Genomic DNA, 15,336 nt, shown 5'->3' on the forward strand with positions numbered 1-15,336 from the left:
GGGCCAGGGCTCTCTTCCTTGCACTCCCTCATTTCCTCACTGGGAGGCAGCCCAGGCTCAGGGTCTCCTTCCCCGCCCCCCCCCCCCCAATCCCTCACTGGGAGGTGGGGGGGCTCTGGCTGTCAGCCTGGGCAGTAAGGCGGCAATGGGGCGCTAAGTCTGCCATGAAAAGTGATGCCAAATATCACTTTTCACATTGCCATCCTTACTTCTGTGCTGCTGCTGGCGTGGCGCTGCCTTCAGAGCCGGGCGCCCGACCAGCAGCCACTGCTCTCTGCTCTGTCTTCTGCACTGGGTGGCGGTATATATATTTGGGGGTGGGGGCATAAATGATTACAGACACAAAGAAGGGGGGCCTGATCAAATGAGTTTGAGAACTCCTGCTATAGAGTATATGCAACAGGTGAACTAGTAGGGTCCTGCTGCTTTATGCTGTTTTGACAACTGTGATGAGAAGTGTACCTCCCACAGGCCCTGAAGGGGTTAACATGGGCTAGAGCAGCCAATTAACATACTTGGCAGCACCTGCTAGAGAGTGAAAGCCCCGGCTTAATTGATAATGAAGACCAGCTGGGGTGGGGCTGGATGGTGATTATAAAGCCAGGAAGGTTGTAGCAGAAAGAGGTTGCTAGAGTTGAGGATAATGATGTACTTCAGGGCCTGGATTGGCAAAATGAAAGGATTTTATTTATGGTATTAACTGGCCATTGTGGTGTAAACAAAAACCTTTTGACTAAATAGACACAAAGATGGACTATGTACATCAGGTAAGATGGAAGAAACAACTCATTACTTCCTATGGGTACGTAAGGGCTTTGATAAAGAAAGGGGGAAGCTTTCTGAGGAATTTGAACATTGTAAGATAACAAAAGTTACATTGTTATTTAGTAAAAGTATCGGGGAAATGGGGTAGGATTAGAAAGGGAGTCTGTGGTCATTCTGGGGCATAGAGGCGGCATGAAGTGGTCCAGGGAGGCAGCAGCATATAGACCTTGGCTGCCAGCTCTAGTGTCTCTGACCTGGAACCCACAGTAGTGGGAAGGTGGGGTGAACCCCCTGAGATAGGGGTGTAGGACCCATAGAGCCCAGAGGCTGATGAAAGGCTTGCTGTAAGGTTCTTGGACTACAGCTTGGTTAGACTCTGTTATCCCAGAAGGGGTGGTCTAAAGCCTGACCTGGCCAGAAGGCCAAGTTGTGGGAAAAGAGACCACTGCAGCGACGGAGTGACCTTTGGCACAGGGTGGCATATGGGAAGACAGCTGCTACCCCATGCCTGGCCATAAGAAGATGCTTCTGCAGTGAGTGAAACTCTTTACAGCAACAGAAATTGGCTCTAAACCCAGATTGATTGGACAACTAAATTGGGTGAATGGCAGCACTGCATTGCCAGGGCAACCCAAACCAGCCAGTGTGTCAGTGAATCTGGTCCTGAAAGTATACTGATCCTGTGACTATACCAAAATGCTACCGGTACTAGTCAGTCTTTTCCACTAAAGCACAGCTACTTTTCAAATGTCGTGTATTATCAATTTAATAAAACATGAACATTATTTTATTGTTACACATCCTCAACATGGAAAATACTCATTCCAGTTAGCATTAATAAAAATAAGACAATCGAACATGCAGGGTATAGTCCTTGATCGGTATGCACTTTGGGATAGAAATGGTGTTCCTCTTTGGAAAGCACCTTGCACGGTGTGTGCTGTCATGCAATATATAAAGTTCAGTTTTCTGTTCACATTTCTTTTTCGCACAAAGTTTTAAAACCAAATCTGTAATGGTTATCCTTTCCCGCAGCCCTATGCGTGAGACTGAAAGTAAATAAATAATATGTAGCTCTTACGGTAGCATTGAAACTTATTGCTTGGTGAGTTTAGTGGTATGGTCTTCCACTGCTGCTGTTGTAAACCTAGCAGCGTTAGAGCTTAGTAGTGATTCTTTGAGATGTGATGCAATATAATGATCAGTACCTCCAAAAACTCCAAGTCCTCACTCACCCTCCCTAGAGCAGGGTAACCCTTTTATAAAACTTCTTTCTTTTCTTTTTTTTTGCGGGGCGGGGGAAGCATATTCCTTTCTAGCAATGGTTCTTTAAATTTGTCAAATTACTTCTGTCCTATGGTGGCCAGATAGCAACTAATAGCTGTTGGCCACATCTCTCCCCTCTAGGCAGTTTGGTCTCTGGTGATTTTCTTAGTTATGGCTGCTGCAATATGGTATTACCTAAGAGCTCGGCTTACATTATTTAAAAAAAAAAAATGAAAGTTTCTAGTTCTCGTGTTTCCAAAGAAAGCTAGAAAGTGTGAAGCAAACGCTCCAACAGCAAGAGGGAACTAAAAAGAATGCGAACTTTATTTTTTAAATGCATGAATTTTGAACACTGGGGACTGTCAACTATGTGAGCTGGAGAAAGATTTCTTTGGAGAAATCTTGGCCCCATTGATCTCAATGGGCGTTTTGATATGGACTTCAATAGGGGTAGGATGTCACCCTATGGGCTTACTACAAGACTTCCTCCTGTGGCAGAACACACAACCAATGAGACACCAAACTGAATACATCATCAGAACACGTGTCACTGGCTGGTCATACCCCAAAGGCATTATAGCTTTTCTATCAACCTCTGGATGTTGGCTGTTCCAAATGAATCCTTCTTGGCTATTGGTATTCAGGCTTTTTCTCTGTGCCTGGATGCTTTTAGTAGTAAAGAACTGGAGTCCTACTGGTGTATACATCCTCTGTCTGGATAACCATAACTTAGTCTTATCTCATTAAAAATATCCGTGTGTAAACAGTTCCAGAAGGGTGGTGGTGTTAGTCTGTATACTGCAAAAACAATGAGAGTCCTGTAGCACCTTAAAGACTAACAAATTTCTGCAGGCATAAGCCATCTATCGAAGTGGGTTGCAGCCCACGAAAGCTTATGCCTGCAGAAATTTGTTAGACTTTAAGGTGCCACAGGACTCTCGTTTTTTTCGTGTGTAAACAGCAGTAATTCACCATGGTAGCATATGTTGCTAACAGGTAACTCTGGGTGAGATTCACAAAGCCCGTCCCATGCTACTGCTGCTGTTACTAAGAGACTGGGGTGGGGTGTGCCTGGCTCGTGGCATCCCGCTGCCTCCATCAGACAGCTCCTCTCCTGCTGCTGTTCTCAGACAGGCAGGGGGAGGAGAGCCGCCAGCCCAGCTGAGCCAGCCATGGGGCGAGAGGCTTTCCTGCCCCTGGGGGAGCCCCTGCAGGCACCTCAGTTGTTCCTTGTGGGAATGCATTAGGTGCCTGCCTCCATCCACACACGATGGCGGGAGGGGGAGGTTCTGGTGCCCCCCACCCGCTGCCCACCTGATAACTCTTACCCCAGTGGTCACAGCACCCTCTGGTGGCGTGGGAGACCTGGGTCCAAGTCTTGCTTCCCCGCTAGAGGCAGGCAGAGAGGCAAGCAACCCCAGAGCGCTCTAACCACTGGGCTGTGGGATATTCTCAGGGGGTGCCCTCAGTTTCTCTTGCTGAAGCTATTCTCCCGTGGGTTAAATCATGAGCAAGTGACTGGCAGAGGGGGACAGAACCCTGGGTCTCCCACATGGATGCCCCAACCACCGGACTACAACATTTCACGCACGATGAGCCAGTGGCTGTCGATAAATAATTTAAAGTTCTCATTGGGGGAGAGAGAAGAGAATAGGACTCTGTAGTCCTGTGGTTGGAGCACCCATCTGGGAGGTGGGAGATGCTGGGTCCAGTCCCCTTCCTCTACTCACTCTTTTATTAGTTACTACAGGAACCTACTGTCACGGAGCAAACTTTTACTCTGAAAACTTAGGCACTGAGGGAGTTTAGACACCTACAGGGTTCAGCCAGCTTTTGTGGCTCACAGTGGAGACAAAACTGGGACTTAAGCTCCTAAATCCAAGACCTAGCCACCTGTCTGGGGTTTTAGTGCCTAAATAGCTTTGGATCTGGATCTTTTCTCCTGTCTTAACTATAAGACTGTACTGCCTTAGAACTACCATTACAAGTTTCCAGCTACCAGAGAGTTCAAATCTTTCATAGCAACATCGGGAGGCCAACTCCATGCTCTTTGCTTCAGGGTCAGACCAGATGACTGTGTTGGCTACCAAAACCACGTTATTGTTGTTGATTATCTATATTGTGGTTTCCCTCTAGCCGCTTCAGTCATGGACCGGGACTCAGTGGTGCTAAGTGCTGAACAAACACAGAACAAGATGTGATCTGAATCAGCAGCACTGAAACAGCTCAATAATAATTAACAGTCTTCCCTTGCTTTCATTACCCATCATGTTTCCATTTCAGGTTTGGATTAGCATTAGCATCACTGCTAATATCTTCCTTTATTCTGACTAATTTGACTAGTTCAGCTTTTTGAGAACTCAAAATAATTAGCAGCCATGGCTGAAACAATAATAGCAGATGTCTGGGGAGCAGGAAGCGTGCACTCAAACATGCTCTAGCAAGGGAGAGCTCATTGCTCCTGGTGGCCATCTTGTAAAGCAGCCCGTGAGCAATTTGTAGCATTTCATGGGCAATGTAACCCCTCTAATTGTGATTGACAGGCCTATCGAAGCTGAAAAGCGTCTCAATAAAACAGATTGCACACGTAGGATTCTCCCGTTAAAGCCACAGGTCACCAATTAAATGTAATGGGAAGGAATTGTTTCCCTGCTTTTTGCCCTGCTAATGCTGCTGTCTCAATTAACTGGGTCCCATTACGGTGTTTTTTCAACTGTACAAAGACGAGCCAAGGACACATGAACGTAACATGATCTAGGAAGATTCTATGAGTGCCAGGAAGTTAAAGCTGCGGTCTGCTGACTGGCTGTACTTTCTTTCCTCTTTATGGATGTGAGAGTAGAGACGAGCCTGCTATATGTGCTCCCTTCCCAGGACATGTTTCTTGGGTTTCTGTGAAGACTGGCTTTTCCAGGGACTCGCTCGTAATATCTTTAATTAAATTGCAGAGAAGAGTTTTAATTTCCTGGGAACCCACAGCTCTTTGTGTTAGTGCTACTGTAATCCTCGTGAGTGCGTTACAAACCCCTAAAGAGATAGGTCTGTTAAGGTTCTTGCTAGAGAGGCTTGCCTGGTTAATTAATGCCAGAGTAGTTCATGCTTTTAGTTATGGAGGTCCCTGGTTCAATTCCTGGTGTGTGGGCCAAGAGGGCAGCTGGTGTGCTCCAGTAACAAAGGCCTCTGCAGAACAATTCCTGCTCTCAGATCTGCCACTCTCCGTTGCAGGCACAATCTCCTCCTTGGGACACATTTGGATGAGACACAGATATAACTTCCTTTTTGGTCTGCTTAAACCTGACCCACTGGTTGCAGGGCTGCTCCTTGCTTCTAGGCTGTTGCTGTCTTCCAGCAGTGAGATCAGATGCTCCAGCCCCAGTTTCTTGTCCCACAGTCTCTTCCCTCAGATCAAGCCAGGGCCACATGGGCTGCCTATTGTTAGGCCCATGGTCTGTGTCTATCTCCTCTTATGGCTGCTTCTCAGTTCTAGGTACTGCCCACAAACAGGGAAGAATTGGTAGGAGAAGCAGAAGTGGCTGGCAACCTTCTACAGATATGTTAGCAACAAAAAGGTCAGAGAAAGTGTAGACCCCTGACTGAATGGGGGAGACAACCTAGTGACAGATGATGTGGAAAAAGCTGAAGTACTGTATTCCTTCTTCCCTCAGTCTTCAGAAACAAGGTCAGCTCTCAGACTACTGCACTGGGCAGCACAGTATGTGGAGGAGGTGAACAGCCCTCAGTGGTGAAAGAACAGGTTCAGGACTATTTAGAAAAGATGAACATGCACAAGTCCATGGGGCCAGATGCAATGCATCTGAGGGTGCTGAGGGAGTTGGCTAATGTGATTGCAGAGCCATTGGCCATTATCTTTGAAAATTCGTGGCGATCAAGGGAGGTCCCAGACGATTAGTGCCCATCTTTAAAAATGCAAAGGAGGAGGATCCGGGAAACTACAGACCAGTCAGCCTCACCTCAGTCCCTGAAAAAGTCATGGAGCAGGTCCTCAAGGAATCCATTTTGAAACACTTGGAGGAAAGAAAAGTGATCACGAACAGTCAGATGGATTCACCAAGGGCAAGTCATGCCTGACCAAACTGATTGCCTTCTATGAAGAGGTGACTGGCTCTGTGGATGTGGGGAAAGCAGTGGATGTGATACATCTTGACTTTAGCAAAACTTTTGATACAGTCTCCCACAGTATTCTTGCCAGCAAGTTATAGAAGTATGGGTTGGATGAATAGACTGTACGGTGGATAGAAATCTGGCTAGATCTTCGGGCTCAATGCGTAGTGATCAATGGCTCGATGTCTAATTGGCAGCCAGTATTAAGCGGAGTGCCCCAGGGGTCAGGGCTGAGGCCGGTTTTGTTCAACATCTTCATTAATTATCTGGGTGATGGGATGGATTGTACCCTCAGCAAGTTTGCAGATGACACTAAACTGAGAGGAGTGGTAGATACCCTGGAGGGCAGGGATAGGATACAGAGTGACCTAGACTAATTGGAGGCTTGGGCCAAAAGAAATCTGATGAGGTTCAACAAGAATAACTGCAGAATCCTGCACTTAGGACAGAAGAATCCCATGCACTGCTACAGACTGGAGACTGACTGGCTAAATAATAGTTCTGCAGAAACAGACTTGGGGGTTACAGTCCCCTGGGGGTTACAGTGGACAAGAAGTTGGATATGATTCAACAGCGCCCTTATTGCCAAGAAGGCTAACTTCATATTGGACTGCATTAGTAGGAACAACGCCAGCAGATGGAGGGAAGTGATTATTCCCCTCTATTCGGCATTGGTGAGGCCACATTTGGAGTAGTGTGTCCAGTTTTGGGCCTCCCACTACAGAAGGGATGTGGACAAAGTGGAGAGAGTCCAGCGGAGGGCAACAAAAATGATTAGGGGGCTGGAGCACATGACTAAGGAGGAGAGGCTGAGGGAGCTGGGCTTGTTTAGTCTGCAGAAGAGAAGAGTGAGGGGGGATTTGATAGCAGCCTTCAACTACCTGAAGTGAGGTTCTAGGGACAATGGAACTAGGCTGTTCTCAGTGGTGGCAGATGACAGAACAAGGAGCAATGGTCTCAAGTTTCAATGGGGGAGGCCGAGGTTGGATATTAGGAAAAACTTTTTCACTAGAGGGTGGTGAAGCAGTGGAATGGGTTACCTAGGGAAGTGGTGGAATTTCCATCCTTCGAGGTTTTTAAGGCCTGGCTTGACAAATCCCTGGCTGGGATGTTTTAGTTGGGGTTGGTCCTGCTTTGAGCAGGGGGTTGGACTAGATGATCTCCTGAGGTCCCTTCCAACCCTAATCTTCAATGATTCTGTGATTCTCCTACAGTGATTTAGCTTTAGCCTTTAGCTACAGACTTTAGCTGGCCACGTGCATTTTCCCTGCCTGATCTGTTCCTTATATGTAGGGGCTAGCTAGCTTCCCTGGTTCTTCCCAGTCTTTGGCTCCAATCTGCTCCTCTTTGTGTGGTGGCTTCTCTCACAGGAACCAGTAGTTTAGGCATTAATAGGGAAATGGTAGCAACAGTAGCTTTCTGGGCCATCTGGCTCCCAGCCTGCTGAAGCAGTGACACAAGCAAGAGTAAGTGCCCTTTCCTCTGACCTTCTGATAACAGCGCAAAGCCGTCTGAAAACGTCCAATGCCTGAGTTCTTCTCCCGATTAGCGCTTACCCCCTGTTACCTCTAAGCCTTCTGGTCCTTGTCACATCACAGCTTCACTGCTAGTCTGTTACGTTTGCCTTATATGTCCGAGCTTCTTTGTCGATCCCTGACTCAGAGAGTCCCTACATGATTTGGGTAATCTGTGGCTATTTCCAGTGGGGTGAACAGAATACATTTTAGGACACCGAAAAGTGATGGTGCTGGTTGGAGTCAGGCAGAGTTCAGGCACTATTCAGACCTCCCCGAGCTCTCTCAATACACTCTGGTCTGGTTTTTCACCCCACCCCTGCTGCTCCAGACCTGGGCCTCTCTTGAGCATGCTAGCAGGCGGGGTGGTGTCAAATGTGGACCAATGTCCAGTGGGACGAGGTTGAGATAATTTCAGGGAGTCCTAATTAAACTCAAGTCGAGGGAGGTGAAAATTATTGCCTTGTCTCCTGGCTGTTCATCATAACTGCCATGGCCAGAATGTGGCATAACCTTTAGCAACTGCACAGTGCTTGTTCTCTACAACAAACTGGCTCATGCCACAGTCCTGGAGCATGGCACGGACAGTGGCATGTAGAATTACATGTGATCCCCCAGGTGGCATGCTTAAAATCATGCAAGGCAGCAAGCTGGGTGCTGACAGCTTCTCTCAGCCAAGTCATTATAACCATCTGCTCTCTGCTGGGCCAGGATGACGGCTTCTGTAAAGAGCAAGTGTGCTGCAGAACGTCGGGGATTTGGCAGTAATGGGATCTGTAGGACTTCAGAGAGGAGCTGACTCTGTCTTTTCAGCTACTCGTTACATGCCTCTAGCTATATGTGCTGCTAGACATGCCGGGCCAGGTGCTTGGGTCTGGCTGAGCTGAGCGTGGTGCAAGAGCCAAGGGAGGAGGGGGATGGTCGCTCTAAGCTGTCTTTCAACCCTTGATCCTTGGGCTGGTTTGGCCCCTCATTTAGGGCAGCCTCAGAGGAGAGCTGTGACTTATTCTGTCTAGAAATTGCTGGAGCACATGTTGCTCTGTTAGTACCCTTGTATCCTCAGCCCACAATCAATCCAACCCTCCCCCCCCCATGGGAGGGAGGAGATGGCAGTGTGTGACACAGAGCTGTCAATAGTGGCTTTATGCCATCTGAAGTGCCCCCCATCCCTCCCTGCAATGCCAGGGAGCTCTCCAGCCACTTTGCAATGCTTGAGCGGCACACAGCAACTCAAAAGGAGGAGCGGGGGGAAGGTTGGGTGAAGTCTGGCCCACGGAATATAGACAGATGTTACTTTTGCCATGCCCATTTGATATGTACCCTTCCACAAGAATGCTTGATGGGGAGCATGCTTGAGGATTTTCAGTGCATGTGGCTTTGAAGGCAACAATACAGCCCAGGGTTGCTTGTGCCAAGGAGTTAAGCAGCTTTAAGAGAGAGCTGCATTCCTGAAAAGTCACCCAGGGAGAGACACCTCTCCTCAGAAACGAACACTTCTGGCTGGAAAAGAAAGGAGTTATTCATTGAAATGAGGGTGGGATCACACCAGAGCCTGTGATCCCAACCCCCCAGTTCTCTTGGGGGTTTGAAATGAGGGAGAGGAGGTGGCAGCTGGGCTCAAGGCCTTGGACCCAGAGTGACCCTTGCTGTTTAGGTTCTGGATTAGATCCAGAAGTGGGGGAGGGGATATTCCCAGATCTGGCTTGGATTCATATCACCAGGGACCAGAATGCCTGGTAGGTATTCACCTATTGGTAAGACCCCCTGACTCTGCCCAGCCCCGCTGACCTACAATGCTCCTCTTCCTCTCACCCAGTGAGATGCCTTGGGTCCCCTTTGGGCTGCCTGTTCCAACGGGGTGGGCAAGGAGACCTCTTGTGACTCCATCCAGTCCCTGTTCCTGGTGCCTGGGGGAAGAGAATCAGGGTGACTCCCTAGATTCCATGCCAGGAAATAATTCTCTAATTAAAATTTGTTTGGTGCCTCTTGTTGACAAGCTATGATTATAGGTGGTGCAGGTGCCAGCACCTAGAGTTAAGAGAGCCTGACACTTCCCATCATAGGATCCTGTTTTTAGTCACTAATAACGTTGTCGATCCTTAACTGTTTGGGCTGAAATTTTCCATGCTGGGGGAATTTTTTGGGCTAAATCTCAGCAAAAATGGTTCAGCCATTTCTCAGAATTAGATTTGAGAAAACACTTTGTTGTCCATGTTAATTTTTTTTTACCACTGTTTCATTGAGCATTTCTAGCTCCAGACTTTGAAGCAGGGCCATGAAATTTGGCAGCTGGGTCAACCCAGTGCCAAGGATGTCTTTTGTCATTGCTGTGAAGATCTTCCCAAATTACAAGCCTCCGAAAAATCTCAGTTTGCACATACTCAGTTGACACTTGTTAGAATTTGGCAGCTAAAGTCTTTGATTCTGTCTGCACGGCGCACGATCCATTCTCCTCACAGCTCCTGTGTGCCAACTGGACTGAGATGTGCTGAAACGGGGGCGCAGGTGCTGAGCAGGACTTTCCCTGCAATTGCTCCACCCAGCAGCCAAGGGCACAGGAACCAAGGGCAGAGAGATTCTCTGCTGTGCTCCCATTGCTCCCTATGCTGGCACCCGAGCAGCTGGAGGAAAAGGAGGATGTTGCTTGAGTGGAATGTAGAGAGTAGAGGAACCAGGCCTGGTGATGGGGGAAGCTGGAGCAAGAAGCTGAACGGGTGAGGAGGAGACTGGGATGGGAGGTATGGGCCAGTGGAAATTAGGACAATGAGCTGGATAAAGGGACTGGGATGAGGACAAAGAGCTGGGAGGGCAGTGGGGATTTGGACATATAGCTGGGGAAAGGAACTGGAATATGGAGTTGAGGGAATGGGGGAGCTGAGACTGGTTTGAGCCAATGGGTTAGAGGGAGATTGGGACTAGAACAAGGACAGGATGGAGGGGCCGGGGCAGAGGAGTCTAACCATTAAAACAAAAACTCTCCTCAGAGCCTTGAATAGAACCTGAGATTCCTGAGTTTCACCATTCCTCTGCTGTCAGCAAATAGCTGTGAAACTCTCTGGCAAAATGCATGCCTCATCTCCTTCTGCTACGTGACTAGAGGATGATAACCTACTACTGCTATCAATTACTCTGCTAGATCAAGTAGCAGACATCTGTGCTGTGGATCTAAATGTCTAAAAATCTAGGATATTGCAGCCCAAAAAGTACATTTTAAAAGAACAGTAAGGATGCAAAGACAAACACTTGGAAGTTAGGAAATGCCAGAATGAAGGATGATCGCATAATCTTAATATGCCTTCTCCTGTGTGTGCGCATTATGATATGATCTTACATGCCTGCGTGCTACTTTTTTCACAGGATTCCTGCCTCAGTCGATGGATGGAGCAACTCAGGCTGGAGCTGCTCTGGGAATTAATCAGGGCTTTTTAGTGAAGAAGGCTTTTGTCTGTAGGCCCTGTTTCATTTGCTGCAGAACTGTGTGGTGAATGAGGCATGGAACTGAAGGGAGAGAAAGGATGGTCTCATGGTTAAGGAGTTTGAATAACACCTTGGAAAACTGGATTCCATCCCTGCCTCTGCCACAGAGTTCCTTTGTGATGCTGGCAAGCCACTAAAACCAAACTTTGCACAGGTGATCACTTTGTTCCTCACTTTCTGAGTGCCCAACTTGAGATGCTGGGGTCTGATGCTGAGCACTCACAGTGCACAGTTGTGGCCCTAGGCCTCTCGACAGCCAGGGCAGGAGGGTTTCTGTTCCCCCTGCTAATCAGTGAAGCAAAAAGAGGCTGTGTAGCACAGCGGTATGGTGACCCCTGGAAACTGGTGTCCCAGGCAACCTCCCTGCTCTCCCACCATAGAACAGGCCCTGCAGCTGCAACTGAAATCAGCAGGAGTTGTGCTTTGAACATATAATGCTCATGTAATGTGAAGTGCTGTGAAAAATCAGGCTCTTGTATTGGGCACACAAAATGAGTTGTTCTTTGTGATTAGCCTCTCTGATCCAGATCTGGTCCATTGATTTCAGTGCAGGTTAGGTGCTTAAATACATTTTGAGGATCTGTGCCTCTGAGCCTCCATTCCCATCTGTAAAATAGGTTTAAGAACACCTTACCTCACAGGGGTATTGTGAAGATACATTCACTAATGTTTGTGATGACTGCCATAGAAAAGCCCAGCAGGAAATTAATAATGCTGCTTTCAGAGCATCGTTTGAATAGTGTGTGGTAACTGAAATCTAGGGTCACACACAGAGAACAATGAGGCTAAAACAAAATATTGAGGAGCGACTCATTAGCCGAGCATTATCACATGGTGACTGGCCATTTAAGAGTAGATGGGTCCTACTCCACCGTAACATATTCGATGCCTCTTCTCAGGGCAAGAAAAATGATCAGTGTGTGATGAGCAGGTCATGTGGCTAAATGAGGACTTCTGGAATGGAGGTAAGAGAGAAGCCAGGGAGGAAGCCCTGAGAGTTGTTGGTTGGGCGGGTCCAAAGGGAAAGCTGCAGTAGCTTGAGATGTAGTTGAAAGAGAAGTGAGACCATCAGGAAGGAAGGCTATGCCCAGTTTGAGACTGGAGTGGATAACTTTTGTTGTTTTAGACTTGGACACCCTTGAATGTGTGATTTCCCCCTCCCCCCTTTAATAGCCTTGCTGGAGAGGTCAGTCACTATTGCAACCAAACCAGATGGGATGGTTGGGAGATCTAACCTGAGTGAAGGGAAACTGAGGCAGCAGCCAGCCAGGAGCCAGCCAGGCAGGATGTGCTGCTATAAGCATCATTCATCTTGTGCACTGAATGAGGTGGGGTGTTGTGGAAAAAATAGTGTGTGATCGCACAATTAAAGACTGTATCATAATGTGTATGCACAAGGGGGTTGAATTAAGGTTGCACTAGCAAACCAAAATCTGGCACGTCCTGACTTTTGAATGTTTATCTTTGCAATCTTAATGGTCTCTTAATGCTGTTTTTCTGTAATGTAGCAAAAGATTGCCAGGCATTTGGTCTGTGACAGTATGTTGTGCGGCCAGCTCTTGTGACTTTATAGTGAGTCTTATGATATTTGTTAAACCCTGGCTCCTTGAGTAATTTGACTGCCAGAAGCTCAGCTTTCAGCTTCCAATCTTTATGAGTGTGAGGCAAAGTTTAGAAATGTAAAATCTAAAGGCTCAAACCAGAAGTCAAATAAAAAAAACCCAATTTTTTTTAAATCTCATGATTTTCAAGCCTTGTGATTTGATTTTGGTTTTGACTGCTACATGCTGTGTCTGGAAATCCATTATTACGGGCTGTAAATCAGCTCCCACCTGCTTGAACACTTAACATAAGACAGTTAGCCTGTGTTAAAGGGTTTGACACAATTTCTATCAGAGGAATTGTCCATACAAGGTTTTCTAACTTCCTATAAAATCTCCTTGCTTCTGAAGTTTCTCATATTTGATAACTCACTTCAAGTGAATCTTGTTTTTGGGAAGCTGGATGTTAACTGGGTGAGCTGTTTGAAATGAATAAAATGTGGATGATGTCACTGACCTCTTCTGTAAAGCGCTTTGAGATCTTGCACTCTTCATCAGTAGATGTAAAAACACTTTACAGAGGAGGTCAATGTAATTTCCCTGTATTATAGATGGGGAAACTGAGGCACAGAGGTTAAGTGACTGGCCCAGGGTGACACAGCAGTTCAGTGAAAGAGCAAGGAGTGGAACAAATAGAACTCAGATTGCCTGTGTTCCAATCTAGAGCTCTGATCACTAGGCCACACGGCCTCCTCTAGAACAGGCTTCAATATTTTTTTTTTGTCCACACACACTTTTTAAAAAACCCTTTGCATTTGTTTTAAATGTAGTCCTCAAGTGAATAGGACTATTTTAAAAAAGGTTGAGTTGAACACTTTTTAAAATTGATTAGAGGACAAAATTGGAACCTCTAGAAAATGCACAAAGATTTTCTTAGGATAACGTTTCTAATAGCAGGTAAAGGGCTAGAGGACTCCTGGTGCACCTGATTTTGGTTACAAACTTCTTTGTCCAGAAATGCTTTGAGAAAAAGCCAGGTTGTGAAGAATCACAGTTGGCAGGAGCTCAAACCACACCCAGAGCCATCAGATCCAAACTATGCCCCACAGTGCTCTTGCTAGCAAGCTTTTCTGGAGCGTAAGCCCTTGTTCTGGTGGATCAGAAAGAATCCCTTGCTACATGTACGTAGCATGACAAAGGGCACAGTTCATGCCAGCATATCTCAGTTACACTGGTGAGAAATGAACTATGGTTCTTGAAGTATGTTCTTCTGTACCTGCCATGCAATAGGCAGTCTTCATAGTATGAAGTGAGTTGAGGGGTCTCCAACCAGTTCCTAATGGAGCAGTGTCCATGTCACAAAAATCATCATTGGAATTAACACCCTAGTGGCAGCTCAGCAGAGATGCTCAGGACTGAATGGTCCTGGAAAGTAGATCTCGCTACACCAGATCAGAGTTAAGGCTCCTAGGCGTGGTTTAGAGGAGCATACACATCGGTTGCTGACGTTGTACTGGTTTTGCAATACATAGACGTCAATCCCTACTGCAATCGCTTTTGTAATACATAGACGTCAATCTGAGGCTGCTACCTTTCACCAGTGCTAATTCATGTTGAAAAGTTTAAATGCTTTATGAAAGAATTTAAGGTGTCTGACGAGACCCAACCTGTGAAATTATACCAATAACTGCATAGTGCAGAATGCTCAGTTTAATTACGACCTTCTTTTTTACCTAGCCTATTTACCTCACAGCTTTAGAATGGATGGATAGTTTCACCCCATAGGTCAACTAATGTTAAAAAAACATAATATATGGTTACAAAGTCAGCAAAATAACTTGTAATTCATGAGACTGATGTCACAGCAATATTGTATTTGTCTGATCCCTTAAGGAAACTTTACAGGAATGGCCCAGCATACAGTAATTCTAAGAAATATTGAACCACCATAGTGGAGAAATCTAACTTTTAGACAACAAATGGCACAGGTACATGTTCAAATTTCATTTAATAAAATTAGCAAGTAAATTTCCCAGCAGTAAAATAAAATTAGCTGCAATAATGTGCTTTGAAGCACAGTTGTTTGAAGAATGGAGCAATTTAGCAAAATATAGTCAAAGGTTAGAAATCTGAACGATGCAGCCCATATTTCAGGCCAACGTCTGGTGGACTATTAGAACTGGGTCCTAAAGGTTTATGATGAGCATAAAAGCCAGCGAGTCTCTCTACTGCCCCTTAGTGGCAAAGAAAAAATAGTGAAGTTTTGTGACCCCAGTTCACTGAATTCTGCTCAGGCAACAAGATTTAACCAAGCTTTATGAAATCAAGGGGGGAAATGGACTTACAGTCTGATAGACTTGGTTCTAGATTAGAGTGCACAGATTTTTTGCTGTTACATGTTCTTTTCCAAAGAGTTAATATTATGGATCTCTGAAGTATTGCAATTCTGTACTCTGCAATATGGCTGTGTTGAGACTCAGGAATTGCTAGACTGGATCAGACCCTTTTCTGACAGTGGTCAGCACCAGTTGATTCAAAGGGGAAAAAACCCTTTTATTTTCAGGAAACATCTCTTTGCTACAGTCAGTTAAAGGTTGGCTTATGTTCTGTAGTATGAGGGTTTATATCTAATCATCATCTTGTTTTAAATT

The 15,336-nt window shown here is 46.2% G+C and overlaps 1 protein-coding gene across 1 annotated transcript in view; it reads left to right on the forward strand.

Annotated features, from left to right (window-relative positions):
- The first annotated feature begins 633 nt into the window (after window positions 1–633).
- EPHB1 (EPH receptor B1) overlaps window positions 634–15,336 on the forward strand; it is a 351,973-nt gene continuing 337,270 nt past the window's right edge. Inside the window, exon 1 of the transcript XR_010918133.1 lies at window positions 634–767. The gene's annotated coding sequence lies outside the window, so the exon portion shown is untranslated. The remainder of the gene's footprint in view (window positions 768–15,336) is intronic.

This window comes from Emydura macquarii, unplaced genomic scaffold (assembly GCF_026122565.2).
Source record: "Emydura macquarii macquarii isolate MOO-44397 ecotype Brisbane River unplaced genomic scaffold, CSIRO-AGI_Emac_v2 contig_499, whole genome shotgun sequence".
Taxonomy (NCBI): Eukaryota; Metazoa; Chordata; order Testudines; family Chelidae; genus Emydura; species Emydura macquarii.